This window comes from Heterocephalus glaber, unplaced genomic scaffold (assembly GCF_053883595.1).
Source record: "Heterocephalus glaber isolate CG9 unplaced genomic scaffold, H.glaber_assembly_v1.0 deba00001431, whole genome shotgun sequence".
NCBI lineage: Eukaryota > Metazoa > Chordata > Mammalia > Rodentia > Bathyergidae > Heterocephalus > Heterocephalus glaber.
Window position 1 is genome coordinate 2624384 of NW_028258295.1, and position 12964 is coordinate 2637347.

Below are 12964 nucleotides of genomic sequence, written 5' to 3' on the forward strand. Positions count from 1 at the left end.
TCCAAGAGATGGAATGTGATGCAGGGCCAGTTGAACCGCAGACTGTGCAGTAGCAGCCATTCCACACTACCTCTTAACATAGTGACAAGGAGATGACTGTAGATGACAACCAGGGCTCTGGATGAGCCACCCCCTCCTTCTGGTGTCTTTGTGTTAAAGTTAATGACCTCTCTGGGTCCTCCTGATATCATCTGATGGACTTCAAGTTGAAGACCTCAGGAAAAGCAAAAGTTCTTCCTAGTTTTGAACCTGCCTCTTTTTCTGAGCAACAGGAAGCTGCTGTAGAGCAGGAGAATTTCCCAGTCCCCTGAGAAGTGAATGAAGAGCATATAATCTCTCTTATCAGACCCAGGGAAGAGAAACAGACTGCCTGCTGCAGAAGATGGTTCCGAAAATCAGAAACTCCTTCATAAGTGACAGAACTGTGAGCCTACCAAGGTCAACAAAGGGAAGTGGCACTGGGGAAATCTTTCTGTAAGTATCAGAGCTAAGAAATACTGCCAGGGGCTGAGAATCTGCCCCCTCATTCATATTCTTTCCCCTCTTCATCCACTGCCCCATCCACTGCACATGAGGCACATGCGTTTTTCTCTCACAGCAGGCTGCAGTGGGGGAGACCATGTATGGCCATGTATGTGGACAGGACAGCATGGTGGCATCACACCTGACAGTTGGGCCAGGGCACTCCAGCTCTAGCCAGGCACCACAGGCCACTGCACTGGCTGTCCCCATCCACAGTGGGATTCTCCTGATGTCATTTTGTACTCTTTCTATGAGAGCCCTTCTTTCTTTCCAGACTTGGAAACTACAGGGTGGGCCACTTAGCCTTTATGAGGCAGGGGTGTTGGAGTGTCAGGAACTTTGGGCTGCTTTTCTCTTTGCCATTCAGTTACCTTCAGCACTGCCTCCAGAAGGGGGATAAGACAGCTGGTCAGTTGTCCCCATGCAGTAATCAGTAATCTAAATTCACCTCCTTCAAGAAGCCCTCTGGGATTGGATCCAGCAGCACTTCCTTCTTGTCCTGTTCTGTCCCATCTCTGAAATCTACAAGGTTCACACACTGCTGCTTATATTCTTATTTACAGTCCTCTGGGGAGAGTTCTGTGCCTTGGCTTTTCACTTTTTGTTCTTCCTTCTCGATATTGTATATTCCATTAGATTGGGAGTCCTTTAAGAACACAAAGCCCTGGGTCATGATATCTCTTCCTCAACCCTCCTGCCCCTGCCCTCCCCTGGTTTATGCAGTTTCCAGTCTGCTATGTGGCATCCAGCCAAGATCTGGGCAGAATTAGAAGGTAGTGGGGAATCACTAGTCTTCAGACACCCTGATACAAGGTTGGGAGGGGCAGAAGTGAGCTCTGGTCCTCCAAAGGACACAGAGTCTATTTTTTTCATGAGAGCTTTGGGCCCCTGCTAGGAGAATCCTCACAACACAGGGGCTCCTCTGAGGCAGCCGGGCTCTGAAGGTCCAAGAGGAGGTGCAAAGAAAGAGCAAGATTTTGCTTTGGCTCTGAGGGCCTCCAGGACTTCCAGGGGAATCCACAGGCCTCACATATATTTATATATGTATTACGATGCTAATTAGTGCCGTGGAGCCAAGAGCCCTGATGAGTTTCGTGAGTAATCGGGCCTACTCTTAACACAGTCATCTTTGTCTGCGAGGCTGTAGCTTCAAATTGCTGATCTGGGCTGGGAAGTGCAGCTGACATGGAAACCTGCCTGGGTCTACAGCAGAACCACATTGGGCTCCAGGAGGAAGCAGAGCCTCCAGCCCACTTCCTCAGACAACACACTAAAGCCTAGGCCTTGCTGAGGTCATCTTGTCCATCCTCAAGTGCCCTAGAATAGTGCCCAACCCCTCTTCTAAATAGGAAGTTTCCCCCTTATTCTTTCTTTCTTTCCTACTTTCTTTCTCTTTCTTTCTTTCTTTCCTTCTTTCTTTCTTTCTTTCCTTCCTTCCTTCCTTCCTTCCTTCCTTCTTTCTTTCTTTTTCTTTTTCTTTATAGGGTGAAGGAAAATTGGGGATTGAATCTACCACTGAGGTATAACATCAGGCTTTTTAAAGTTTAATGTTGAGACAGGGTCTTGCTAAGTTGCCCAGGCTGCCTTGGCCTCCAAGTACCTGGGATTACAGGTGTGTGCCACTGTGCTCAGCTCCTTCCTCTCTTAAGGAATTCCTAACCCAATCATTCAGCCACACCAATGATAGCAACATGTGGAACTTCCTCTCTTTGGGTATCTTAAATATGTTTTGCTGCATATGAAGTCTGGTTTTTCTTGCCACTCTGAGGCCTGGAGATCACTCACAGTCATCTTACAAGGACAATCTGTTCTCCACTGGTAATGTCTCCACTGGTACTCCCAGCTGCGTCCTCCATCCCAGTTCAGGGGCCAGTTTCAGTGTGTTTGTCACTAGGCAGTGACTCTGTGCCAGGCATTGGGCACAGCAAGACCAATGAAGTCAAACTTCATCTTCCCAATCAGATGATCTTATGTGAGGAGACATTCAGATACATTTATCTCAGCAAATTCTGGTATTTGCTAAAATGGAGCTATGAGCAAAAGTCTTTGGGTAGCAGAGCAAATAGCAACTAGTTCCCAGCTCTGCTTGGGAATCAAAGGAAAAGTTTCCCAGAAGGGGTAACCTCAAAGGCCAGGGGAACATTTCCCAGGTAGGAAAGGAGGGAACAGACCATTAAGTAGAGGAAAGAACGTGCATGATGAATAGGCTTAAAAGGGACTGGTAGTGCAGGAACAGTAAGGAGCTGAAATGCTACCTCCTGTCTAGAGGCAACAGGTGCCCGTGGACTGGCCTGACTACTGAGCCAATGGAACATAGCCCTAGAGGCAGAAGGCTGCACAGGAAAGTTGGCCCAGAAGGATGGGGGACAGTTGGAAGGCTCTGGCATTAATGAGAGAGAGAGAGCCATCTAAACAAGTAGCACATGGATGATTAGCAATTTTAAAGTAACATTTTAAAAATAAAAGTTATATATACTTAGCATACAAAACATGGGTCATAAGTGATAGATGTCTAGGAGCCCAGCACTCTGCAAGGCCAAGGCAGGAGGACTGCAAATTTGAACCCAGCCTGGGCAATTAGAGGGACAATGTCTCAAAAATAAAATAAAAGAAAAAGAGCTTAGTGGGTTCAATCCTCAGTACCATAAAATGAAACAGAAGAAAAAACACTTGGATAATAAAGATAATAATCAACTGTAACCACTTTTTATCCCCCACCCCCACCCCCTGTACTGGAGATTAAACTCAGGACCTTGCACTTGCAAGGCAGGCGGGGTGCCACTAAGCTAAATCTCTGGCCCAACTGTAACCACTCTGTAACATTTCAGTACATGGTTCTTTCCAATCTTTTTTTTTTTTCCCATGAATTTATACATTGACACACTAGAGGTTTTTACTATGTATACAGTTCTGTAGTCTTCTCATTATTATTCAACATTATATCATGAGCACTTACCCAAATCACAACTCTTTTGTTATTGGTATCGCTAGCAGCATTCTATCCAATGGTCTGGAGCCAGGAATCATAATTCACTTAGCCATTTTCCTTTTTTTTTTTTTGGTACTGAGGATCGAACTCAGACCTTGTGCTTGCAAGGCAGGCAGTGGCACCACTGAGATAAATACCTGGCCCAACTTAGCCACTTTCCTATTTGGAGGCATTTAATTTGTGGTGGTATTTGTATACCTTTTTACATTTTTGGACATTATAGATTTTTATTGTTTTTGTTCGTTTGTTTGCAGTGCTGGGGATGGAACCCAGGGCTTCCCACATGTAGCCAAGTGCTCTCTCTACCTTTGAGCTATAGGCCAGACCTATGGACATTATAATTGATTATGTCTTTACTATAAGTTCCTGACAATGGAATCATTTTGCAAGGGCTATGAATATTTTTTAAATTGCTGAAGTAGCTGGGCATGGTGGTGCACATCTATAATCCCAACATTGGAGAAGCTGAGGCAGGAGGATTGCTGTGAATTTGAGGCCAGCCTGGGCTACATAGTGAGTTCAAGGCCAGCCTGGACTACATATTGAGAACCTGTCTCAAAAAAAACCCCACAATTGCTGAAGTATACTTATAAACTCTTCTTTACAAAAGGTTTGTTCTCTTTGCCTCTCACTAATAATATATTAGCATCCTGAAGGAACTTTTTTTTTTTTTTGCAGTACCAGGGATTCAACTCAGGACCTTATGCTTGCTAGGCAGGCACAGCACCACTAGGCTATACCCCCAGCCCTTGAAGGAACATTCTTTTTTTTTTCTTTATTAAATTCTTTTACAAGGGCCGGGGATTTAGCTCAGTGGTTCCGGCACCTGCCTCGCAAGCGCAAGGTCCCAAGTTCAATCCCCAGTACCAAAAAAAAAAAAGTTACCTAATAAATTCTTTTATTGGTACATTGTAGGTATACAACACACTTACATTTCTCATTGGGAATTGTACCTTTACATAATGCATCTTGGTTCTTACTCTTTCCCCACTCCTAGCCCTCCCTTCACGCCCTCCACCCTTCCCTATTTACAAAGACTCTATTTCCATTTTTTCCATTTCTCATCATTTTTCCTTTCCTGAAGAAACATTCTTAAGGGCCATAGTGTCTTCATCATTTTGTGTGTCACATCACCTACCCTTGGGTATGGACCAGGAGCTTCACCGTCTTCTTTATCCCATCCTCAAAGTGACACCTTCTTTTCCCCAGACTTCCCCAATTATCCATGACAGCAAATATGGTTTGCTTTATTCTCTTAGAGCTCATTCCTGGGACAGGATGGTAGGTAATTTCATGCCAGAGTGAGCTGTGTGTCCCTTTATTGGGAACAAGTCAGTGCCAGGTGCAGGAAGGGCATTAGAGCACACGACATTGTCCACCACATAGGAGTGCTTCCCGATGACTAGAGCCACCACAGAGCCCCATTCTGGGAGTTTGTGGTTCTAGCCTGCTCTTCCTAAACTATTCTCACACTAGTCAGACAAGGATGCTGCAGCTGCTGCTGCTGTGCACAAAGTACAGTCTTGTGTGAGGGCATTCATGGCTACATGTAGATGCGGGCTGACAATTCCTTTTTCTAGACGCCAAAAAGGAAGTCTGTGTATCACAACTACCTGGGAATGACTGCACTGTGCCTGGCTCATTAAGGAACATTTTCACTCACACAATCTCATCTGGAAAGTTGGTGTGATTAGTGAAAAGAGCACAGGCTTGGCAATCAGGTTTATACTAGTTGGTGACTTTGGTCAAGTTTCTCAATGTCTAAGAGTCTCACCTTCCTCCCCCTTGGTAAACGGGAGTTAGTATCTGTGTTTAGCAGGTACAGAAATCAAGACTCAGATGGGCCGGGGATTTAGCTCAGTGGTTCCGCTGCCTGCCTCGCAAGCGCAAGGTCCTGAGTTTGATCCCCGGTACCAAAAAAAAAAAAAAGAAATCAAGGCTCAGAGATAAATGACTTGCTTATAATACACAGCTGATAAGTAATGGTGTTATCCACAACTCAGACTCCCCCACTACATTTTTAAAATCCAGGGGTTAGGAATCTAAACTTCTATGATCCCGAAGTTTTCCACCAGATGTAGAGGCCAGGACTTGGACATTCTCAGCACACTTGGCCTGCACTTACCCAAATGCTCTCTACTGCAGTGGGCTTGCTCCTACTTCCTTCCGCTCCTAGCTCCTTAGGAACAGGAAGTAGTGTAAGGTTTTGTGTTTCATACTATGTACAAGAGAAAGTTCCAACTGTTTCCTTCTTTTCTAGTCAAGGAAGCAAGATGGTTAATAGGTTTGGTTTTGTTTTGAGGTGCTGGGGATCAAATCCAGTGCCTACTTCAACCTAGGCAAGCACTCTACTGTTGAGCAATAGGTGTATGTGTCAAACTCCCAAGCTGAATGTAATCACTGTGTATCGCAAACATGTACTAATAAAATAAATTATTCCTAAAAAGAAATGGCATTTCAACAACAAAAATACAGTTGTCAACCATACATGAACAAGTCTTTGTTTTTATAACTAACGGTTTAACCTCCCAGTGCCCCAGGACGGTTAACAGGAAGGGATGGTATCAGCAAAGATGCTCTGAACTAAGCCATATTCTCCACTGAATCTGGCTCCTTTTCCATCTGTATACTGTAACGCTGTCTCCTGAAATATAGTATTTCACATTCCTGACACTGGGTCTTCTTGAGCTGTTTTGGTAAGCCCTGAAAAAATAAATAACAGAACCTCCCCCTTGCTGTCTCCTGCCTCCTTCAGAAGATGTGTCTGGTCTCCAGGGACATTTCTGCAATGCATGACCTTGCTGACTTATCCATTTTCTGAAGAAGGCTGTTCTCTCTAGAGGCCGAGACCTAGCATCCTTTTATTTTCGCTTTCTACTTAAGGCCCCATGAGTTTTCTTTAATTTAGAAATTAGAAAACAGGATTTTAAAAAATGGCCGTTTGAGGATTACTTAATTCATACTTTGTTACTCAACCCAGTCTCTCCCTCGCCCACTTTGGTTGAAGCCATCTGGTTTGTGTTCATTGTGAAATATGATAGTGGGATGTTATGCTTTGAAAAAACAGGCAGGAAAGGAGGTGAAAGGGAGCTATATTGCAAAAGTAGCAGTTTTGCCTTCATCTTCCGTGCCTCAAAAATGTAGTTGGACACACTTTGGCTTTGGCTGGATTATGATTTACTTGGGGCACTGCAATTGTCTATAAAGGCTGCAAACTTGAGTACATCCAAATTGTTTCAATAAAATTAATAAAAAAGAAAATAAATCAGAAAACTGTAAAGAAAGAAGGAAATCTAGACATGAAGGGGGGTTGATAGGCCCTACAGCAGGTGGGCTATCGCTGAGCCTCGGTCTAAACCTCCCCAAGGCTGGCAGGGCCCAGAGACAGGCTCCTTCCTGAGTCCTCCTCCTGTCCCCTCCAGGACATCACTACTAGGAAAGCCATGCTTTTTGAGTTTATGTCAGATATTTAAAATATCTTGACTGTAGCGATAATTTCATGGATTTCTATACATAGGAAACAACAAATTCCACACTTTCAATATGTACATATATCAATCCTATCATATGTCAGTTACATTTCAATAACTGTTTTCACAGAGTGCTTAAACTGATGTCCCGTGACCTCCCTAAAGCCATGCTCTCCATAACCAGGCCTCCTCCCTGCACAGCTTGGGCTCCAGGGAAGACCCCTCCTGGTGCTCAGTCACTCTGTGGGGAGGCCACACGGGCTACCGTGATGCAGTCGGGTCAGATGGGGGCACCCAAGTTTGCGTCAAGTTTGTGTCACCTCCCTCGGCTTCCCACTGCCTTCATCCTATGCCTTTGCCCTGGCTTCTTTCTCATTCACACAGTCACAGAGTCCCAGGTTCCCTCATTGCTTTTTTTGTCACTTACTAATGGAGTGCTATTGGACGGATTACTCTGTGAGTTCCAGTGGTTTGCTCTTCTATAAAATTCAGTTATTTTAGGGTCATTATAGAGATTAACTCAGTCTTCATATTGGGTGCTTGGCATATAACATGGCCACAGTGAGTGATGGCTCACACTGTGATGTGGTAGGTGAGAGAAAGGTTAAAGGACATAAGAGTGTTTAGTGTGCGTTAGAGAAGAGCAAGATGGGAGACATGCATGAAAGGACTTTCTTCAATTATGTAAGGGGATGGTGGAGCCAGGCATGGTGGTACATGCTTGCAATTCCAGCATTCTGGGAGGCTGAGGCAGGAGGACTGCAAGTTTGAGTCCAGTCTGGGCAACTCAGCAACTTAGCAAGACCCTATTTCAAAATTTAAAAATAAATAAATTTTTAAAAGGCCTGAGGATGTAGCTCAATGTGAAGGTCCTGGGCTTCTCCAGTAATGTGCGTGCGCACACACACACACATACACACACATTACACACACAGAGGCTTTAGGGTATGAGGAGAATGTATGGATATGCATGTTATATGGCTCGTGTCTAGATGTCCCCCCAAAGCCCCATGTGGTCATAGGTGGGGCTTTTTCAGAGGTGGCTGGATCTAGAGTGTGTGAGGCATGGAGCAATGCTAGGATCAAGGGCACTAGGATGAAGGGTGTGGGTGCTACCCAGCCTAAGTGGTCTGGATAAAATAAAAGGGGCAGGAAGATACTGTTAAGGTCCATTATTGTTTTTGCTACTTTGTATGCACCATGAACTATTTCTCCATTGTGATTCCTATCTGCCATCCATCCTGCCTTGGAACCAGCCGATTATGGGCTGAAACCTCTACAAACTATAAGCTAAACAAACCTTTCCTCCTTTAACTTTGGGTGTCAGGTATTTTGTCTCAGCAATGAGAAAAGTAACTAAGACAATGGAATAGAAAAGACATTGTGTGTGAGGCTTCCTGGCCTCATGACTTTGGGCAGGTGACTTAAGGCTCTCTGAGCCTCAGTTTCCACATTTTTAAAATGAGGATTGATATTAACTATTTCAGCATGCAGCTGTATTACATGATGTGATGTGTATATAATAATGTTTAGCACAGTATCTGTCACAGATAGATGTTTTAAGATGTCACTTTGTAAACGAGTGGGCCATTAGCTTGCAAAGTGATTATGGCCTTACTAATCCTTGGGGCCTCAGTTGGTGGCAGTTTCCAGAAAGGGAGACCTCTGCTCGGAGTAGAAAGTCATGCCTCATGGTGAGAGCTATCTTAGCAAGAGCTCTTTTCAAGTATTGTACTTCTTGTTTGCACAAATGGAAGATGGATAATCACCTTCCTGAAACTGATCTCTGTTGGGTGGATGGACGGTAGGACAGACAGACTTGTGAAAGTTTTCAGCAAGTTTGCATTTAATTCTTCGTCAGAAAGGACAGAGAAGATTTGGGGAAGGATGGGTGGTGCACAAATTATCAGATGCTCAGTATAACAAACACCGTAATAGCAAACCCTCTAGCAGACAGGAAACTGGGTAGACCAGAGACAAAACACTTTCTCTTGCATGTGGCAGAGTGTGTCAGGGGGAACTCTGGGGATCAAGACTGAGCTGCTGAGTGTTTGTGCTAGGTGGATCTTTACAACTCCTAGGGAGAACCACTGTTATCCCGAAAACAAGAACTAACCTGCCGTGTAATGGAGAGGCCCAGAGGCAATCCAGTACAAGGAGGACCATCGCGGGTGTATACCAGCATCATGGATCCCCTCTGCAATTTCTCATTCAGGTAATTACAATCCTGGAAGTCATCTTTGAAAATGTGGGTATGCTTTAAAGCCCTTGGGTTTGTGAGGTGTTCAAAGAGCTTTGGGCTGGGAGCTGGGACTCAGGTCTGGAGTCTCAACTCTGCCATTAACAAGATATATAATGTGAGGAAAGTCATCTACCTTCTCTGGGCCTCAGTTTCTCTCCCTCTTCTCCTCCCTCCCTTCTTTCTTGAGAGGTCTTTTTCATGGACCAGAAAAATTGGCTGGGAACTTATTGGAAATGAAGAATCTCAAGTCCAACCCCATACTTACTAAATTAGAACTTCTCATTTTTATAAGATCCTCAGGTGAATCCCAAAACTCCTACAAGTACCGACTTAGATGACTCAAAGATTACTGTGGTTTTTACTTTAAAAATGAATTTATATTTAGTAACTTCCATGTTAATATTGGGTAGCATGAATTCTACATTGAGAAACTGGACAGCGTACAACTGGTAGTTGTAAAATCCTGTCCAAATGAAAATTTCTAAAGATACACTTTAGTTCTGGAAGGATAGTCATGACTAGATTAAGATTTGTGTTTTAGTTCAGTAGTCTGAAGTGCCTATTTGGGATGGTGATAGGCATTTTAGATGAATTTAGGAAAAACAAAGTTTACCTGCAAAATACGTGAACTTCAGAGGGTCCATATCCCCCTAGTAGAGCTAAATGGGTTCTGTTACTATTTTATCAGAAAGTTTCCAATTCCACTGTCTTGTGTTTTCATGTTGAAAATACTTTTGCATTTTCCTTTGAGTGCCAATTTCTTACTAGTACTATTTCTTAATGTAACATGTTTACCTGGAATGTATTTTAACTATTTTTGTATAGTGTAAACTGAAACATGCACACTTTGTACACTGTGCTTTTTTTGTGGGACATATGCATTGTGATCCAGTTGTTTTTCCATCATTTGGTTGCGCTGACCTAGAAATGTTGGTCATGTCGAACATTAAATTTTAAATTGACCACTCTTTTAATTAAAATTAACTTTGAAAAGTTTATAGGATCATGTGCTGTGAAGTGATATGAAATATGTAATATTTTTGTCATGAACTGCACCACTTCTATCGTAATGTAATAAAAAATAGTTATAGTGACAAAAGATTACTGTGGTTTGTCCCCCAAAGTGTCATGTAGTGGAAACTTAGTCCCCAGCAGGGTGATACTGAGAGGTGGGGGAACCTTCAAGAGGTGGGAGCTAGTGGCAGTGGTTAAGAGGGATCAGTGGTTTTCTCATGGGAGTGCATTTTCACTCTCAAAAAGGCTCAGAGTGGACCATTGCAGACAGAGGAGCCTGATGCTTGCCCTGATCTGCCTTGTTCCCTGCTTGCACACGTGCCCCCTTCTGTGTGCTGCCCTTCTGTGACAGTTAACTGATTGTGTAAAAACTTCACTAAGAAACACCCAACTAAATTGGATCAGCATAGTTCTGAGTGTGACTGAGGGGATTTACTGAAGACAGAAGACTCACCCTAGGGCGGCTTGTTGCCTCAAAGGTACAAAGGGAAAACAAAGAAGGCAGGGTCGCTTCTGTTTCTTTGAGGAGCTCCAGCCTTCACCTTCACCTTGGACAGTGTCTCCTGGCTTCAGCCTTCCAGTGCAGACACTTCAGCCTCCCGATATGGACTTGCATGGGACACAACACTGAGCTGCAGGCCCTTGACTGAATCTTTCGGATCTCCAGTGCGCAGACAGCCATTTTTCACTCTTCCATACCTGACTCTTACAATGGGTGCCCACTGTAAGCCAATCTTGTAAATTCTTATATATTTATATATCTTACATTAAATCTGTTTCTCTAGTAAGCACTGACAGATAAACTTTCTTTTCCCACTTCACCACCATGTTGTGACATAGCTGGGACCCTTTACCAGAACATTGATAAACTTGGATGCCCCAGCCACCAGAATCTTGAGGCAAATAAACATCTTTACTTTATAAGCTATCCAGGATCAAGTATTTTGTTATAGCAACAGAGAAAAAGACAAATGGCAACCACACTGTTAGCATCAGTTCTGAAATCACACATCCTGTGTTCACTTGCACACTTTGTGGCTTACTTACCAGCTGTGTGATGTCTGAAGTAGTAAACCTCTGTAACATCCAGTGTCTTTATCTGTCAAGTGAGATCCTGACAATACTTACTTGATAGACTGGTCATGAGGATTAAATAAAATCATATGTATTAGGAACTTTGCACATCAAGGCTCAGTAAATGACTTTTTAATTTCTAAAATTTCTCTGTTGAGATGCATGCCATACAGACAAGTGCATAAGCGTTCATTCATCATACATTTATAAAGCATCTGTCAAGCACTGTTCTCAATACCAAGAATACCAAAGAAAATGATAAGACAAAGCCCAGGCTTTCATAGAAACAGACACTAGACACGCACATTGCTATAGACGGAATGTTTGCCATTCCCCTCTCCTCTTAAAGTTCATATGTCGAAATCCTATCCTCAATGTGACAGTATTTGGCAGAGGTTTTGGGTAGTGATTAGTTCATAAGGGTGAAGTGCCCTTAGGAAAGAGCCCCCACAGCAGTCAGCAACACATAAGAGGCTCTCACTAGACAGTGAATCTGCCAGTGCCTTGACCTTGGACTTCCCAGCCTGAGAGCTATGAGAAATAAGTAACTTTCTGTTGTTTATGAGCCACCCGGTCAGTGGTAGTTTGTTACAGCAGCCTGAATGGACTAAGACAGACATGAACAAGGGTAGAAAAGGATATTCAAAAGTGTGGTAAATGTTGAGGAGAAAATACAACAGCAGGGCCGTTGATTTAGCTCAGTGGTTCCACCGCCTGCCTTGCAAGCACAAGGATCCAAGTCCAATCCCTAGTACCAAAATAAATAAATAAATAAATAAATAAATACAACAGCATGATGTGATAGTAGCTAGGCAGAGGCTCTGGTTAGCTTGGGGAGGGCATTCAGGAAAGGCTTCACTGAGGCTGCAAGCTGAAGCACAGGGATCTCACCCTGCAATGAGAAGGGAGAAAGAGTCTTCCAGGGTAGGAGAACAAGCACAAATACTTTGAGGACTTTGGTATCCACAGGAGCAGAGGCTTGCGCAGGGTTAGACTGCACAGATATCAGAGGCCTAGGAGGTACCTGGGCTCTAATCATGGTGAAGGGAAATCACTGGGGGCAGAGGGAGCAGCAGGGAGACTGGGGCTTAAGGGTGAGAGGGGCTTTTCTAGTTGAAACCTCAATAGCAGGATTATCAGCTCATGTACCTAGGTGGAAAGTCCAACCTGCCACTGTCTGTGGCTGTCTTTTAGAAACACTGCAGGGCTCTGCTTCTCTGTTCCAACCTCTCCTCCTTCAGGATGAAAACTGAGACCCAGAATGTGAGTTGTCCACTGTCTTAGCTTCCCATTGCTGAAACAAAATACTAAGTTTGGGTAGTGTGTAATGAAAATTTTATTTATAAATAAATAAATGGTGAAGGCTTCATGGCAGATGGTATCATGGTGAGAGTGTGTCCAAGAGGGATCACATGGTGAACAGGAGCGAGAGGGAGAGAGAGAGACTGAAATTCAGGGGTCCAGCTCACTCTTTTATAATAAGTCACCATTGTGGGAGCTAACAGGGGTCCTACCAGGACGATCTTAATCCTTGCTGAGGGCAGCACGTATTAAAGGTCCAACCAGCCACCTCTCGATATGGCCACACTGGGGAGCACACTTCCAGCACGTGACAAACACATACAAATCGTAGCACACATCATCACTTCTCTA

At 43.8% G+C, this 12964-nt stretch overlaps 1 protein-coding gene and 1 long non-coding RNA gene across 5 annotated transcripts in view; one reads left to right on the top strand and one right to left on the bottom strand.

Annotated features, from left to right (window-relative positions):
* Positions 1–10670, top strand: part of LOC106008311 (uncharacterized) — an 87826-nt gene extending 77156 nt beyond the window's left edge. For 3 of the 4 annotated variants that reach the window (XR_015451783.1, XR_015451784.1, XR_015451787.1), the window contains one exon: positions 347–5444. This is a non-coding gene — a long non-coding RNA (uncharacterized LOC106008311). Of the gene's footprint in view, positions 1–346; positions 5445–9062 lie in introns of those variants that run through there. The other variant, XR_015451786.1, reaches the window with a different exon arrangement.
* Positions 1–12964, bottom strand: part of Clmp (CXADR like cell adhesion molecule) — a 93157-nt gene that overhangs the window by 68500 nt on the left and 11693 nt on the right. The window lies entirely within an intron of this gene.